This window comes from Amblyomma americanum, chromosome 5, assembly GCF_052857255.1.
Source record: "Amblyomma americanum isolate KBUSLIRL-KWMA chromosome 5, ASM5285725v1, whole genome shotgun sequence".
Taxonomy (NCBI): domain Eukaryota; kingdom Metazoa; phylum Arthropoda; class Arachnida; order Ixodida; family Ixodidae; genus Amblyomma; species Amblyomma americanum.
Genome location: NC_135501.1, coordinates 47924387 through 47941892, shown reverse-complemented (window position 1 = coordinate 47941892; position 17506 = coordinate 47924387). Strand labels below are relative to the sequence as shown.

Genomic DNA, 17506 nt, shown 5'->3' with positions numbered 1-17506 from the left:
ATGATATACAATCTTTTCTTGTGTAGGATGCTCGGATGCTGACAGCACTAGCCCTCTGTTGCAGAGCTCTTTGCAGAGCTCGTTGCAAAGTGAGTGTTTATCTGGTGCTATTCATTAACGCTGTATTCTGCTGGAGTGCACAGCTATTTTATGATATTCCTTCTTCTTCTGTATAGGCTGCTCAGATGTTGACTTCACTTGCCCTTTTCTGCAGAACTCGTTGAAAGGTAAGGATGCTTTAATTCATCAGGGTTTTCTCTTGTTTTGATCATTCTGCATTATACGCAGGTATACAAACTCCTAGCACGTCTACTAGTTACGAGTCTCTTCCTGCAACTGTAACTGATGTTGACGGTGAGGATTTGTCGCTGTGAATCTAAAGGGAATTCTCTAAATTAAAACTTGGGAGCTTTCCATTTCTTCATGAATACACACATGATACCATAGCTCATGTTTCATGATGCAATTTTTGTCTTTGTTTCAACTAGGGAGCTCATCAAAAGAGGCCTTTTGTGCTGCAGATGAGGCTGCATTGCACAAAAGAATTGCTGAGCTAGAGGACGAGCTGAACAGCCACAAACGGAAACTGTCCACCTGTCATCGACAAAAGAATGCTGCACTTCAAGAAAAAAGCGCCCTGAAGAGACGGACCTGTCATTTTATAGCAAATGACCAGCTTAAATCCATGGAAAGATCTATAATGCGCCGCACACCATGGTGGACTTCTACCATTGAAAAGGGATTGAAAATCAGGCTGTCTTGTGGATCTCGGAGTTATAACGTCATCCGAGAAATTGGGACACCACTTCCGTCTGAACGCACTCTGCAGAGACACCTAGAAGATTTGAAATATTTGCCTGGAATACTTCATGAAATTCTACCATCTCTTTCTGTCAAAGTGAGTATGTCTGGCATAACACATCTTTTCCTTGCTGAACATACGTGCTTTGGCAACAAGGGCCCAAGCGGATGTTAAATCTAACTACTAACACTGTTAATTCTTTGGGGGGAAGTTCGCAATACATTCAATGACTGATGTGGTTTTTTTACTGGAGATATTTTGTTTTATTGCAACGAAGGCAGTGTAAGACTAGACACGGGCTTTAGAATCTTCAGAGGCTGGCGCTCAATGAAGAAGACGACGAGAAGCGCCGAACATTGCGAAGCTCGAGCGCCGAACACTCCGAAGCTCGAGCGCCGAACGCTCGGTCGCTCGTGCGTGCTCTGGACTGAACGCGGTCTCTGTTCGGTGCCTGGACTGTTCGGCTGGTTGTTCGTGGCGCTCTGCTTATTACTGTGCTGTGCTGTGGTGTGCTGTGTGTGCTGTATTAGTAGTGTACTGTGTTCTTATTACAAGTGGTGGAGGTGCCAACGATCCCTCGCCCTGGAGCTTCGCACCCGCGCATTGACTACCACCTATGCAATGCCTGAGACCGTCACCCAAACCGCTTCACCGCTTCCGTCGGCTGTCTTCTGTTCCGGCGCCGCGCGGCAGCGTGCCCCGACCATCTTCAGCGGCACAGATGATACGGATATGGAGGATTGGTTCGCCTCCTATGAACGCGTAAGCGCATACAACAAGTGAGACGATAGCGTCAAGCTCACCAACGTTATCTTTTGTCTGAGCGACGTAGCCAATCTCTGGTTTCGAAACCACGAGGCTGACATCTCAAGCTGGGCAGCTCTAAAAACCAGTGTGACAGAAGTCTTTGGCCGTCCCGCCGTGCGAAAGCTTCGCGCCGAGCAACGCTTGCGAAGTCGGGCCCAGCAAACCAGTGAAAACTTCACCAGTTATATTGAAGATGTCGTCGACCTCTGCAAGCGTGTCAACCCTTCTATGAGCGAGGCCGACAAGATCAGACACATCATGAAAGGCATTGAGGATGATACCTTCCAGATGCTCGTCGCCAAAGATCCCCAGACTGTCTCCGGTGTCATCGGCTACTGCCAAAGCTTCGATGAGCTGCGCAAACAACCCCTTTCTACCCGGCGTGCAGGCTTACAGGAGGCCGCACTTTGCAGCTTGGCTCTGCCAGGGGACGGGGCTCTTGACCAGCAGTCGCTCCTCCAGAGCATCCAGCAGTTTGTCCGTGAGGAAGTCGCACGCCAGCTATCTTTGTCTACCTGCCCGCCTACGCGTGCGCCGTCGCTCACTCCCAACCTACAGCGTGTTATTGAGGAGCAGGTCGCTGAAGTCCTGCCACCTCCTTCTCAGCCAACCCTGATCGCGGCTCCTCTTACGTAGCCGATGCCGTGGTGCGGTCGCGGCCCTCACCTGCTGCCCCTGTCTGCAGGCCACCTATCCGGCAGTTAGAACCCCAGCGACCTGCAACCCCACCTTACCGTCCGGTTGCCCACCCCCGATCACAGCCGCAGCCACTCAACTCCTGGCGCACACAAGACAACCGCCCCATTTGCTACGCCTGTGGCGTCGCTGGTCACGTTGCTCGTTTGTGTCGCAGTCGTGACCACCGTCCCTACGATTATAGGCGTGAGCCGACGTACGACCTTCCGCCGTCGTCCTCGCCTGCGTCACACACGCCGCCTCCGGATTCTTCTTCTCCTAGTTACCATCCCCGCTCCTACCGCTCGCTGTCTCCTGGCCGTCGTTCCCGTTCCCCAATGCTCCGTCGCCAACACGCCGTCCACGCGGAAAACTAACCACCGCAGTTCCGGAGGCAAGAACTGCGTCACCAGCGGCTAACTCAAGACCCGTTTCTGCGCCTGCCACTATTATTACCGTTTTCGTTGAAGGAGTCGCCGTCGAAGCACTTGTTGACACTGGCGCAGCCGTTTCGGTTCTCAGTCACACCCTCTGTCGCAGACTCGAAAAAGTGACGACGCCCCTTCCTCCCGTTTCTCTCCGGACGGCCAGCGCTCAGGACATTCGACCGTTAGCCGCCTGCACCGCCCGCCTGCTCATCGGGAACGTTCCATACACAATCGAGTTTATTGTTCTCGCCCGCTCCTCTCACGACCTTATCCTTGGCTGGGACTTCCTCTCCTCACATCACGCCGTTATTGATAGCGCCCGTGCTCAGCTTGACTTGTCGCCCTTCAGTGACGCCCCCTTGGACGTAACCGGTGCTGCTGCTGCTACTGTGGTCGTCTCAGAAAACACAGACGTTCCACCTTTCTCTTCAGTGCTGGTGCCTCTTTCTTGTGCTGCGCTCTCAGATGCAACAGTGACTTATACCCCCTCGTTACGATGCGCTGACCAGAAGTCTGTTTTGCTGCCTCATGCTGTGCTGACAATTGTTCGTGGCTCCAGCGCTATTTATGTGGCCAACCCGTTCTCCTGCCCTACCACTTTACTCCGTGGCCAATCGCTTGGTAGCGTTGCCGTTCTCGATCCCGCCTCCGCATACCCCCTCGTCGATAGCGCGGCCGGCCTTCACGTCAGCGCCATTACGCCTGTTCCCATCACGAATCAGTCGTCTGTAGATATTTTTCACCGTTCCGTCGACGCCGCCCTGACGTCTACCCAACGCGACCAGCTTGTAGCCGTTCTGCAGCGTTTTCAAGCTTCGTTTGACTACCAGCAACCTTCCTTGGGCCGCACCACCACCGTTACCCACTGTATTGACACTGGAACCCATATGCCCCTTTGCGCCAACGTCCGTACCGCGTGTCAGCCGCTGAGCGCAGCATCATTGACGCCCAGGTGACCGACGTGCTCCAGCGTCACGTGATACAACCGTCGCACAGCCCGTGGGCATCGCCAGTGGTTCTGGTGAAGAAAAAAGACGGTTCCATCCGTTTCTGCGTGGACTACCGTCGTCTGAATAAGATTACACGCAAGGACGTTTACCCTCTCCCCCGTATCGACGATGCCCTTGACTGCCTGCAGGGCTCTGAGTTCTTTTCTTCATTGGACTTGCGCTCCGGTTACTGGCAGGTGCCGATGGCGGAAGTCGATCGCACAAAAACTGCATTCGTCACACCCGACGGGCTCTATGAATTTAATGTCATGCCTTTCGGCCTCTGCAATGCACCCGCCACATTCAAGCGCATGATGGACAACATACTCCAAGGGCTCAAATGGCACACATGTCTTTGTTATCTAGACGACGTTGTAATCTTTTCCCCGGACTTTCCGTCTCACCTCCAGCGCCTCGAGACTGTTCTTCGCTGCCTGGCCGACGCTGGCCTCCAACTTAATTTGAAAAAGTGCCGCTTCGGAGCTCGGCAGCTCACCATTCTCGGTCATGTCGTATCGAAGGATGGCGTTCTCCCGGACCCGGCCAAGTTGCGAGCTGGCCGAATTTCCAAAGCCCACTTCTGTAAAAGACCTCCGCAGCTTCGTTGGCCTCTGCTCCTACTTCCGCCGCTTTGTCCGCAATTTTGCCACTATCGTCGACCCCCTGAACAAGCTCCTCTCCCCCCACGACCTTTCTGCCTGGTCGCCAGCCTGTGATGAAGCGTTTACGACACTCCGTCGCCTCCTCACCACTCCACCAATTCTGCGTCACTTCGACCCTCGTTCTCCGACGGAACTCCACACCGATTATAGTGGCGTCGGCCTCGGTGCCGTACTCACTCAACGCAAGCAAGGCTTTGACGAATACGTTGTCGCTTACGCTAGCCGGACACTCACAAAAGCTGAAGCCAACTATTCTTTCACCGAGAAGGAGTGTTTAGCCCTCCTTTGGGCGATCGTCAAATTTCGCCCCTACCTGTATGGGCGCCCTTTTGACGTTGTCACCGATCACCCCGCCCTCTGCTGGCTGTCCTCTTTGAAAGATCCCTCTGGCCGACTGGCGCGATGGGCTCTGCGACTCCAAGAGTACGACATTCGCGTTATCTATCGTTCCGGCCGCAAACATGCCGATGCTGATGCCCTCTCACGTTCCCCTGTACCATCTGAGCCAGCGCCTTGTATATCCGCCCTGTCTTCTTTCAAGTTTGAGTTCGCTGATATGGCTTCCGAGCAACGCAAAGACCCGTGGATCACTTGCCTTTTTGATCTCCTATCTGGCCAATCGTCTCAACCGCCTTCACGTGCTCTCCGTCCTCAGTCCCACCATTTCGCCATCCGAGACGAGCTCCTTTACCGCCGCAACTATCTCCCGGATGGTCGCAAGTGGCTTCTCGTCATTCCCACACATCTGCGTTCCTTCATTTGCTCTTCCTACCACGATGATCCCCAGTGTGCCCATGCCGGATTCTTGAAGGCTTTCGCCCGTCTACGACAGCGGTACTACTGGCGTGGGATGGCCCGTTACGTCCGCCAGTTCGTTCAGTCCTGCACCGCATGCCAGCGACGAAAACATCCACCTCGCCGACCCGCCGCTCCTATGCAGCCGCTGCCTTGCCCAGTACAGCCCTTCGAGCGTGTTGGCATCGACCTCTACGGCCCTCTTCCCAGCACATCAACCGGGAACCGCTGGATCATCGTTGCCATCGACCACCTTACACGTTACGCTGAAACATCGCCTTTACCATCCGCTACAGCCCACGACATTGCATCCTTCATTCTCCATCGCATCATTCTTCGCCATGATACGCCCAAAGAGCTGCTCAATGATAGAGGCCCGGCCTTCCTCTCAGAAGTTGTAGAAGCTCTCCAAGAATGCAACGTTGTTCACGGCACCAACTCCGCCTACCATCCCCAGACAAATGGCATGGTTGCGCGTTTTAATCGCACCCTCGGCGACATGCTGGCCATATATGTTGCTTCCGACCATTGTAACTGGGACCGCGTTCTCCCTTTTGTCACATACGCTTATAACTCCGCTGCTGAAGCCATTACCGGATTCTCTGCGTACTTTCTCCTGTTTGGCCGTGAGCCTTCTTCTACAATGGACACCATTCTACCTTACCGCCCTGATGCTTCCGAATTTACAACTCTTTCTCAAGCCGCAACTTACGCCGAAGAATGCCAACAGCTTGCCCGGTCGTTCATTCTCACGCCCAGCAGCAGCAGAAAAGCACCCGTGATCCCCCTGCACTTCCTCCCGCTTACCTTCCTGACTCTTTGGTCTGGCTCTGGGTACCCTCCTCAGGTCCCGGCCTTTCCTCCAAACTTGTTAGCAAGTACCAGGGACCCTACCGTATTCTTCAGCAGATATCCCCCGTCAATTACCTCATCGAACCCCTTACGCCATCCCCTGATCATCGCCGCCGAGGCCGCAAAATTGTCCACACGACCCGCCTCAAACCGTACTACGACCCCGCCGTCGTCACATCGGCCTAGGCCGCCAGGATGGCACCCTTTCGCCCGGGGGGAATTGTAAGACTGGACACGGGCTTTATAATCTTCAGAGGCTGGCGCTCAACGAAGAAGACAACGAGAAGCGCCAAACATTGCGAAGCTCGAGCGCCGAACGCTCAGTCGCTCGGGCGTGCTCTGGACTGAACGTGGTCTCTGTTCGGTGCCTGGACGGTTCGGCTGGTTGTTCGTGACGCTGTGCTTAATACTGTGCTGTCCTGTGGTGTGCTGTGGTTGCTGTATTAGTAGTGTGCTGTGTTCTTATTACAGCAGTCATTTGCAATGTGACAGTATTTACATGTATCTTCTTTATCAGGTGAACCTCATGAAGGACTATGAGAAGCACACCGTCCTGATATTGGGTGAAATGCAGCTTACGCAGGGAATTGCCTACGACCAGGGAACCGAAAAGGTGATTGGGAAGCTAACCATTTTTTTATCAAGTGGTACCCTCCCAGACAATGTTGTTGCCACGCATAATCTTGTTTTTATGCTTGCTGGAGTGACCACACGCTGGAAGCAGACAGTAGCATACCACTTAACATCAAACTCTTTTGCAGTAATACTGTGAAACATGTGATTCTCGAAATCATCAAATCATGTGAGAGCATTCGGATCAAAATAGATGCAATAGTCTGCGACAAGGGAGGTGGCAATCAAGCCCTGTGGAAAGAATTTGGAATTGTTGTTGCCAGGCACTGCCGCAGCAAAGTTTCTTGTTCCCATCCATGTGGCAGCAGCCGACAGCTTTACTTCATGGCAGACGTTGCCCATCTGTTGAAAAATCTGCGCAGCCACCTAACTCGTGGACAGTCAATTTTTTTGCCTGAATCTATAGTTAGGAAACACAGCTTAACGTCAAGCGAGGTAAACCTAGTTCAAGTAGAAAGGGTTGTCGAGCTCGACTCTAAGCTTCACCTCAACATAGCACCTCACCTTAAGCCCTCTTGCCTGGACCCCGGTCATTTTGAAAAAAATGAAAGTTGGTCTGGCATTTTCGCTCTTCAACCATGATACCGCAGCCGCATTACGCCTTCTGGTTCAAAGAGGGTCTCTGCCAGATGAGGCCCTGACTACTACGTGGTTTTTTGAAACTGTTTTGAAGTGGTTCAATATTATGACATCGAGAACTACAAAGCTTGCCATTAGAAAATTTGATCAGGTGAAGTATACCGAGGCAGTTTCGTTCCTAAATGATGTCATTTCTTTGTGCTCAAACATTAAAATAAGTGATGGAAAACATTTCTGGAAGCCAGTCCAAACTGGCATTATTTTGGTTACTACTGTTGCCCTTGAACTCCAAGACCATTATATTAATAAGAAAGGTGTTGTCTGTGTTTTATTAAGTCGATTCGGTCGAGACCCACTAAAAAACCTGTTTTCAACTAACAATGGCTCAGTTCTTCAGGTTAAGCAAATCTGGTAACTATGACCATAACTCAGGGCACTCGCTGATAGGTCTGAGCAGCCTACCTGCAAAACAGAAAGAAAATGATGACATCACCAACGTTCATTCCCTGAGGACATACTTGCATTAAGTACCCTTGAGCAAGAGTCTTTTGAGTATCTTGCTGGTTACATTGTGAGCAATGTCCAAAAAACATGTCTATTTGTGATGAATGTCAGAAAGCTATAACATGCATGGAGGCCAACACACTTATTCAGCTTAAGTCGTACACAGAGAAAATACGACTTGCTTTGCCTTTACCTGCTGTTGTTCAATTTTTGAAAAGTGCTGAAGACCTTTTCCGTGTGAACAGTGCAAAAGTTCTCCAGAGCGAGCTTACATTTTCTCAGCTTGAGGCCTGTGTGCTGAAAAGTATAACCCAGTTGAACTGTTTTCCAGACTGTCATAACATTGCAAACAAACTTCCCAAAGTATACCTGAAAACAAGGCTTCATATATATTTGCGCAAGGAAAACCAGCGCATGGCTGAGATTAGATCTACTGTAAAATGGGGCAGCAGGAGTGTTGGTAAACAGGTGGCAACCAACAATGTAAAATGATCCCAAGTTGGAGACCTAAAACAACTGCAAACCTTTCTCACACCTTTTGAAAGCCTCAGAAATAGCAACTTTGTTTCTCTGTGCCTGTTATGCCAAAAAGAAGTTTTTGTAATGATATAATCAAAATCTGCGTTTGGAAGACCCTTGGACATATTAGTGCCCGCTGAGAATTTTGCAATTCTGTGTCCCTCTCAATTCCTTTCTCCTATGTGTTTCACAATTTTGAGTATTGTGTTATGAGAGCTTGTAGTACAGCTTGAAAATCAAGTTGACATCTTGTGCATTGTATTTGATGTCATCATCATCAGACTTACTACACCCACTGCAGTGCAAAGGCCTCTCCTATGTCTCTCCAGTTAACCCTGTCCTTTGCCAGCTGCATTCACCCTTTGAGTGCAAACTTCTTAATCTAATCCACCCACCTATTCTTCTGCCGCCCCCTGCTACGCTTACTATCTCTTGGATTCCGCTCCGTTACTCTTAAGTACCAGCGGTTATCTTGCCTTCGCAGTACATGCCCTCTCCAAGCCCATTTCTTCCTCTTGATTTCGACTAGTATGTCATTAACACGCGTTTGCTCCCTCACCCACTCTGCCCACTTCCGGTCTCTTAACGTTACACCTATCATTTTTCGTTCCATGGCTCGCTGCGTTGTCCTTAACTTAAGCTGAACTCTTTTCGTTAGCCTCCACGTTTCTGCCCCGTAGGGGAGTACTGGTACGACACAGCTGTTGTACACTTTTCTCCTGAGGGAAATTGGTAAACTGCCGTTGATTATCTGAGAGAACATGCCATATGCGCGTCACCCCATTCTTATCTTTCTAGTTATTTCCCTCTCATGATCCGGATCAGCTGTCACTGCCTGCACTAAGTATTCCTTTACTACTTCCAGCACCTCGTTGACAGTTGTGAACTGCTGTTCCCTTGCTAGACTGTTAACCATTACTTTGGCTTTCTGCATGTTAATATTTATACCCACCGTACTGCTCTGTCTGTCTAACTCATTGATCATGATTTGCAGTTCATCTTCTGAGTGACCAGCAAAACAATGTCGTCAGCGAATAGCAGATTATTTGTGTATTCTCCATTAACTCTTATTCCCAACTGCTCCCAATTCAGGCATAGGAATACCTCCTGTAAACAGGCAGGGAAGAGTTTGGCGAGATAGTGTGTCCCTGCCTGACACCCTTCCTTATTGGAATTTTATTGCTGACTTTATGGAGGACTATAGTAGCTGTGCAGTTGCTATATATATCTTCCAGTATTTTGACATGAGGCTCTTCTACACCCTGATTATGCAATGCCTGTATTACTGCTGAGGTTTCCACTGAATCGAATGCTTGCTCGTAATCAGTGTAGGCTATATATAGAGGTCGGATATATTCTGCGCATTTCTCTATCACCTGATTGATATTAAGAATATGATCGCTTATGGAATACCCTTTATGAAAGCCTACCTGATCATTTGGTTGATTAAAGTCTAAGGTTGCCCTGACTGTATTAGCGATTACCTTAGTAAATGTCTTGTAGGCAACGGATAGTAAGCTGATCGGTCTGTAATTTTTCAAGTGCTTGGTGCCTCCCTTCTTATGAATTAAGGTAATGTTTCCATTATTTCAAGCTTCTGGTACGGTCGAAGTCATAAGGCATTGCGTATACAGGGTGACTAGTTTTTCTAGCACGATCTGCCCTCAATTCTTCAACAGATCTGCTGTTACCTGATCCTCCCCAACTGATTTTTCCCTTTCCATTGCTCTTAAGGCTTTCTTTACTTCCTCTGCCGTTACTGGCGGGATGACGCTTTGCTCTGTGCTACTGTCTCTCTCATTAACGTTCTGATTACTTTGGCTATTGTACAGATTTGTGGAGAACTCTTCGGCTACTTTAACTATATTATCCATATTGCTAATGACATTGCCCTCCTCGTCTCGTAACTCATACATCTCGTTTTTACCTTTGCCTAGTTTCCTCTTCACTGCTTTTAGGATACCTCCGTTCTTTAGAGCATGCTCGATTCCCTCCATATTAAACTTCCTTTTGTCGGCTAACTTGCGCTCATTTATTAATTTCGATAGCTCTGTTAGTTCTATTCTGTCGGAAGGGTTAGACGCCCTCATGCTTTGGCGTTTTTTAATCAGATCTTTCGTCGCGTGAGATAGCTTTCCGGTATTCTGTCGAACTGTCCTGCCACCTACTTCTACCGCGCACTCCCTAATGATGGCCGTCAGATTATCGTTCATTGTATGAACATCAAGATCGTCTTCCTCAGTTAAAGTCGAATATCTGTTTTGCAGCGATATCCTAAGTTCCTGTACTTTCCCTCTTACCGCTAACTCGTTAATGGATTTCCTCTTCACCAGCTTCTTCCGTTCCCTCTTCAAGTCTAAGCTAATTCGAGACCTTACCATTCTGTGATCGCTACAACGCACCTTTCCGAGGATGCCCACATCCTGACCGATGCCAGATTGAGCGCATAGTATGAAGTCGATTTCATTTTTAGTCTCACCATTGGGGCTCGTCCAGGTCCACTTCTTGTTTTCTCGTTTGCGGAAGAAGGTATTCGTGATCCGTAAATTATTTCTATCTGCGTATTCGACTAATAACTCTCCACTGCCATCATATCATCATCGCTGTGGCATATACCATCAGTGCAAAGTACCATAGCAGCCTAGGAAAATGTGAAGTGGCTGCCTTAATTTTCTGCCGTTGTATCTTCCTGTCTGTAGTCGCTTTCTTTGCTTTTATGTTCACGTAATCTCCTCTAATTATATGTATTTGATATATATCTATGTTCACTGTCTGTTTTTTTTCTGCACTGCAACACGTATCTATGCGAAATAAAACAAAATGTTTTGTGCTGTTACTTGATATTCCGTGTTCCTTCTTTAAGTTGAAACGACAAAGCTTTTACTGTAGCGCCGAAAGACTTGAAAAATATGGTTATTGTGCACTAGGAAAGGTGCACTGGCCTTTGTGAACCCATGTAAAATTTCGATTTCGGACCCTAGTATGTATCAAGGTTTGGCACTGTCTAGATGAACAAACTATTATAGAAAAATTTCATACACAGTGATCCACTTCCAGGTACTGTCTAGTGCTTGCTTTTTAATTGTTAAAATGTTCGTTTCCTTGGTGACCCGTACTGGAAATTTAATTTCCTATTAAATGTTAAAGCCATGTGGCACGAAGGCTCGAGTAAAGTTGCACAAAACTGGTGATCTGGTCATCGCCGACGTACCTAAATGTCAACACAGCGAAGGGGAAGCGTTGGATGTGCCGTAAGAACATCTACGTGGTGCTATTTTCTGCACCAAACGCTCTCACGTAGCATGAACAAAAGGAATACTGCCTCCAGATCCGATATGATTGGGGATCAGTAATGTTAACTCTTACTCCTTAGCTATATTTAAGTATCAGGAGCCATATGGGAAGACTTGCGCGCACATTCATTCAGTTACGCACTGTTTGAAACGAACAACCAGTTTGACTAACCACTAAACTTATTTCACATGCGAAGGCCCTCGATTTTACACTTAACGAATTCCTGCACGCCTGGGACAAAGTCCTATGTTAGCTCTGTACCTCTGAAGGGGCATGTTAGAAGCACCTCTGAAGGTCCATGGGTGCCTGCGTGCGGCGATACCGCGGATTCCAAAGGTGGCTGGGAGGGGGCAAAGCCGCATATTATATCATACTTTGTATTCGCTCATTTTGTTAAGATACTGTATAAAATGCCAAGCACGCTACATCTTGCTGCCACGCGCAACACACGCAAGCGCCGATATGATCAGCAGTAGCTGCTTGCACACACCTGTAAAACGACTGCCGCCTTGCTTTTATAGACACCTCCCTTCCTCTAAAAAGAAAAAAAAGGCAAGCATGGCATTATGTAACGTGCTCTGACCTGCGGCACACGCAAGAGCGACCCTAGCTAGCGTAGCACGTCGCTTTGGCATCAGCGACGAGCTTCCGCAGCTTTATCGGTAGCTCGCCAGCCAGTGACACCAGCACGATAACTTGTCGGATCAATCGCTTTCGCACGCCAAATGTAACGTTGAAGCCGCGCTGCGCACTTTGGCCGGTAACCGACGAGTGACTGAAGCACGGAGGCGAAGGCAGTAGCTGAACCAGCGCAGAGGTCGCGCGCGGCATGGCACAGTGTCGGACAGCTAAGAGCGGGAATACCGAAGCGCAACGACATTTAGACATCTAACTTGGTGTTTCAGCAGCAAGTCATAATATAACATGAAGAAATTGCGACAAAAATACGAGCTCAAAAGGCCCCGCGATACCTTGCGCCAGCTTTAGCGCCAGTGTTTTCTCCGGAGAGCGTCTGCTACTTCCGCACCGCGTAGGGGGAGCCACAGTCGAAACGAGAGAGAAGGAGCGGCGGCGCACGAGAGAGGAGAGGAGATGGCGCTACTTTTAGTCCATTGAGGGGATTTAGTTGGTGCTAAAGCCCCTTGATAATTTGAAAGTAGCGACACTCTCCTCCGCGCCGCGCTTTCCTCCTCGATTATTCTCCTCGCGCGGCGGCTGTGAGCTCTGCGCACGACACGCTTTTTCTCCTTGGCGCCCGCCGGCCGACCGCAGCAGTGAGCGAAGCGCGTGTTTTTGGGCCAGCTCTGCGCTACAGGAGTGCACAAAATCTTTGAAAAATTGCAAGAAAAACAATAAGAATGCCGAAAGTAACGTTCATGAAGAGAATGGTTTCTTCTTAGAACTGTGTGAATGGGCAATACTGACGTAAACAAAGCCTTCAGGCGAGCTCGGTACTGCAGACATTTAAGTCACATGATAAGGTGTTTTAGTTTGTGCTCCTGATTTAGTACTGCCTCTGACCTTGTCTGTGTTTGTTTTTTTAGAGCGCGAACTCTGTCGCCGCAATAAAACTTCGGAAAACAACCCGGGCTGGTGCTCTGAACTTCAAGATCAGAGAAGGTCAAATCGGGACTTAGTCTGTTTCGATACTGTCAAGCTATGAGTCTAGGCATAGTATATGTCACGTGGTAAACCGTGAGTTTGGATCACTGGTTAATTATATACTTATTATGACTAATTACTGGAAGCCAAATTAATTTATATTTAGTAAATTGCAATTAAAACCCAAATTTGCGCTTCAGCATCGAGTCATATACAGTTGAAAACTTAGGCCAACTGTAATGGCACCGTGCTAGTCAGCGATCCACATTAATCTGCGTTAATTAGTTAATTTGCTACAAAACCAAACAGTGAGCTAGACGATGAAGTCGTATACCTTGCGACAGGAACAGCGCAGCACGACACAAAGGGACAGGAGAGACACGACGCTTTGTCTCGTGCTGCGCTGTTCCTGCCGCAAAATCATGCACCAAGCAGCCCAACTTTCCACCTTGCTAAATTCATATACCGTTGAAAAGCTTAGGATGAATGCAAATGTTCTGAATTAGTTTACGATCCCTATTAATTAGCGTTATTGAGCTATATGCAATCAAAACCACCATTTGCATTGTAGTATCGAGTCATATACCTTTCGAAAGCTTAGGTTCAGTGCAAATGAGGTTGCCAGTTATCGGCCCGAATTAATTAGTGCTGAATATTTGACTGCAGTTAAATCCTAAATTTGCACTATAGATGGAACACTAAGGGCAAGCGTAAACGCGTTATGCTAGCTGGCCAAACTTAAAGAAAAACCTCACAAAAACAGAGCTAACATTCTAACTAGGCTTAACACGAAATGCTTCGAAATGTTTTTCTTTGCTTTTGCATTTAATTGCGCGCTTTCAATGCGATCATGGAGAGCGGACAACCATTCATCGATCATTATTAGGCACTGGTGCCAAGGAAGCGTAAGAATATATTCGGTATACTTATGAGAGAACGCATTGTTATCTCTAGGCAAGATGAACGCCTCTCGATAATGTAATATTATACTTGACACTGAAATTTCGTTGCAGTATGTAGTAGGCCATCTAAAGCTGGTATTTTGATTAGGCATCACCTAAAATGTATCATTAAAGAAAATGAGAGCATGGTCAGCAGGATGATTTATTTTCGCGCACGCAAAAGAACCTTGATTGACAAGATACACGTAACAGACGGCAGTATCACATAATATTCAATATCCACGCTAGTGTTGATATATGTGCTATGCAGTATTGATGACAGTTGAGAAAAGCATGCTCAAGGAAGTACGACAGTGGTGTATGTCATAGCCCAAATCAACATCACTCTGTACATCTATTCAGCAGTTTCATGCAGGCGAAAGTTGATGGACAATGGGATCTTAGGCTAAATGACTCTCTGTTAAAAATTGCCTATTTGTTGTTATAAAGACGACGCTACAGGTGGAAGAACAAGCACGTTTTGAGCCCAGTCTCTATTTCCAGAGAAGATGCAATGTGCGGATGCTTTGGAGATTCGTTCCGTTCTGGCCTCGCATGCAAAATAACCTAAAAACGAAGCAGCAAACAGCCCTCGAATGATGCCTTCCAACCAACGGTGTCAACCAATTTTTATGACGTCGTGGTTAATCCTTAAATTGAGTTGCCGGGCTAGTTGGTATACCATGCTTACATTCACAGCGCAAAGACGAACACGGACACGAGGGGCGACACCACAAAGCACCGACCTCAACAACGTGAAAATCCCCCAACGAGAATATATATGGTATCATTAATACCGCATAACTATCATCAGGCCGCTTGCTGCTGTTGTGCGCGCTACAGCGCGCCATGGCGCTTGCACGTTGCGATAAAGGCACGGGGCTGTAATATACGCTCGCCGAGCGTAGGAGAAAATGGAGCGTAGGAAAAATTAAAACACAAGAAATACGGTGGTCCCGCGCGTATCCAAGGGCAACGGCAGAGAGGGGCAGGGCAGGGAGACCAATCGTCGCTCAGGAAGTCGCGAGGAGAGCCGACCCTCAGGGAAGGGGGAGAATGGGCAAGGAGAAGGCGAGGAGGTCGCGCGGTGGCGGGTGGTGGTGAAAACATTTATTACGGATGAATAGGAGGTACGTTTGGATCAGCCTGTAAGGGACCGATCCGTACAAGCACTAGGTGGAGGTCCCTAGTGTGGGACCCCAGTGGCGGTTGCCGCCGCCCGGGCGCGCCCGACTAAGGCTTGTTGGACCTGTAAGTCGTGGCGGCAAAGTTCAATGGTTGGTAGTACTTTCATATTATCAAGGGGCTTTAGTTGGTGCCTATGTGCAGCACCATCTCTTTGGGCTAACCTGAGCTATTATGTTAATTGCTGTGGCAGCCGCTAGATGGCACTACGGGCATAAAATACGTTGTACGTTATTATATTAGGAGACATGAACGTTATTATATAGAAAACCTGGATGGGTACACAGATTGGACAGGAAGCATGCTGCTGGACATGTGTGACAGGCATGATTTAGTTTTATGCAACAGTACCGACAAGTGTGAAGGGCTCATAACATGGGAGACAGGGATTCGGCACACGACGATAGATTATGCACATATGTCAAAGAGGATGTATATTAGATTAGGGGTAATGAGCATAGATGAACATGGTTCCAGAAGTCTAGGTAGTGAACACAAGCGTATCAAGTTGAGTTTCAGAAGAGAAACCAAAGTAGGACTGAAGCCAGATGAACAATCAGAGAATTTTTACTCAGAAAAGCAATTGGAAGCAGGAGCCAAAAAAATCGAGAAAGTAATTTTGGAGGATAGTGACACAGAATGGATTTACACGAAATTAACTTTATTACTGGAGCAAGAGCTAGCTAAGGTGCGATTAAAGCTAAAAGGGAAAAGACGCAAACCAAAGAGTTGGCGGGATGAGGAGGTCAACAGGGCGATAGAGAAACATCACGAAGTGTCCAGGGAACACAGATATTCTAAGAACAGGGGGGAACCAGAAGTTGAAGTAGACAGAAAATGGGATACCTTCATAGCGTGTAGAAGAGAAGCATACTATTTGATTAATGAGAAAATGAAAAGAAAAGCTGCCCAATCGATGTCAAGAGTAAATAAAAAGGATAGAAAAGCAGTTTAAAAATTATGGAAGCATTTAAATGCAGTGAGTAATAAGACTAGGCTAGAACAAAGGATTATTGTTACAGATCAGGGTATTCGACTAGAAGGAGGTGAAGCGATTAAACACATAGGAACAAGGATGACAGAAACATTTAAAGAAATGTTGCACATAATTTATTGAAGGAGGATAGACCGGTTACTGCAATAGCTTCACTTGAGCAAAGAGGGTGGGAAAGGGCAGAGAAGAAGGTTCCTAGTGGCATGTCAGCAGGACCAGATATTATTCCGATTATGTTAATAAAGAAGCTTGGACCAAAATCCAAGCAAACATTAATACAGGTAGTGAATAAAATGATAGTGGATGGGAAAGTCCCCGATGAATGGCGATTAAGTAGTTTGAACATGATATATAAGGGAAAGGGGGACAAAGCTGACGTAACTACCGTCCCATAACAGTGACATCTGCGGTGTACAGACTGGGATGCAGATTATAAAGGACAGATTGCAGGTTTAGGTCGAGAACAAGGGGGTGCTAGGGGAGCTACAAAATGGGCTCCGGAAACAAAGGAGGTTGGAGGACAATCTGTTTTCAGGGACGCAGTGTATAGAGATTGCTGAAAAGGAACCCAAGCCCCTATGGCTAGCATTTCAGGATGTTAAGGGAGCCTATGACAACGTTATTGAAGAGTATCTGTGGGACATACTGGGCACATTGGATGTGGAACATGGTGTAATTAATCTTTTAAAAGATATATATATATATATATATATATATATATATATATATATATATATATATATATATATATATATATATATATATATATATATACATATATATAATATAAAATCACCAAAAATTGAAGAAACATAACAGGATTTAATTCACGACGTTTCGGTTGGCTGGTCCTCCGAAACGTCGTGAATTAAATCCTGTTATGTTTCTTCAATTTTTGGTAATTTTATATTATATTGACCAAATCAGCTGCCACTTTGGTATATATATATATATATATATATATATATATATATATATATATATATATATATATATATATATATATATATATATATATATATATATATATATATATATATATATATAAAGGTAACAGATTGCTTATAAAATGGAGAAAAATGTATCAGAGCCTGTAGAGATACAGCGTGGGCTTAGGCAAAGATGTCCTCTGCCTCCTTTGTTGTTCATGTTGTACCTGCAAGGGTTGCAGACCAAGCTAGAGAGGAGCGGTCTAGGCTACAAACTTTCTTTTTTCAAGCAAGGAGAATTGATTAAACAGTCATT

At 47.1% G+C, this 17506-nt stretch overlaps 1 pseudogene; it reads left to right on the top strand.

Annotated features, from left to right (window-relative positions):
• LOC144133841 (uncharacterized) overlaps positions 1-9255 on the top strand; it is a 31304-nt pseudogene extending 22049 nt beyond the window's left edge.
• Positions 9256-17506: the final 8251 nt, after the last annotated feature.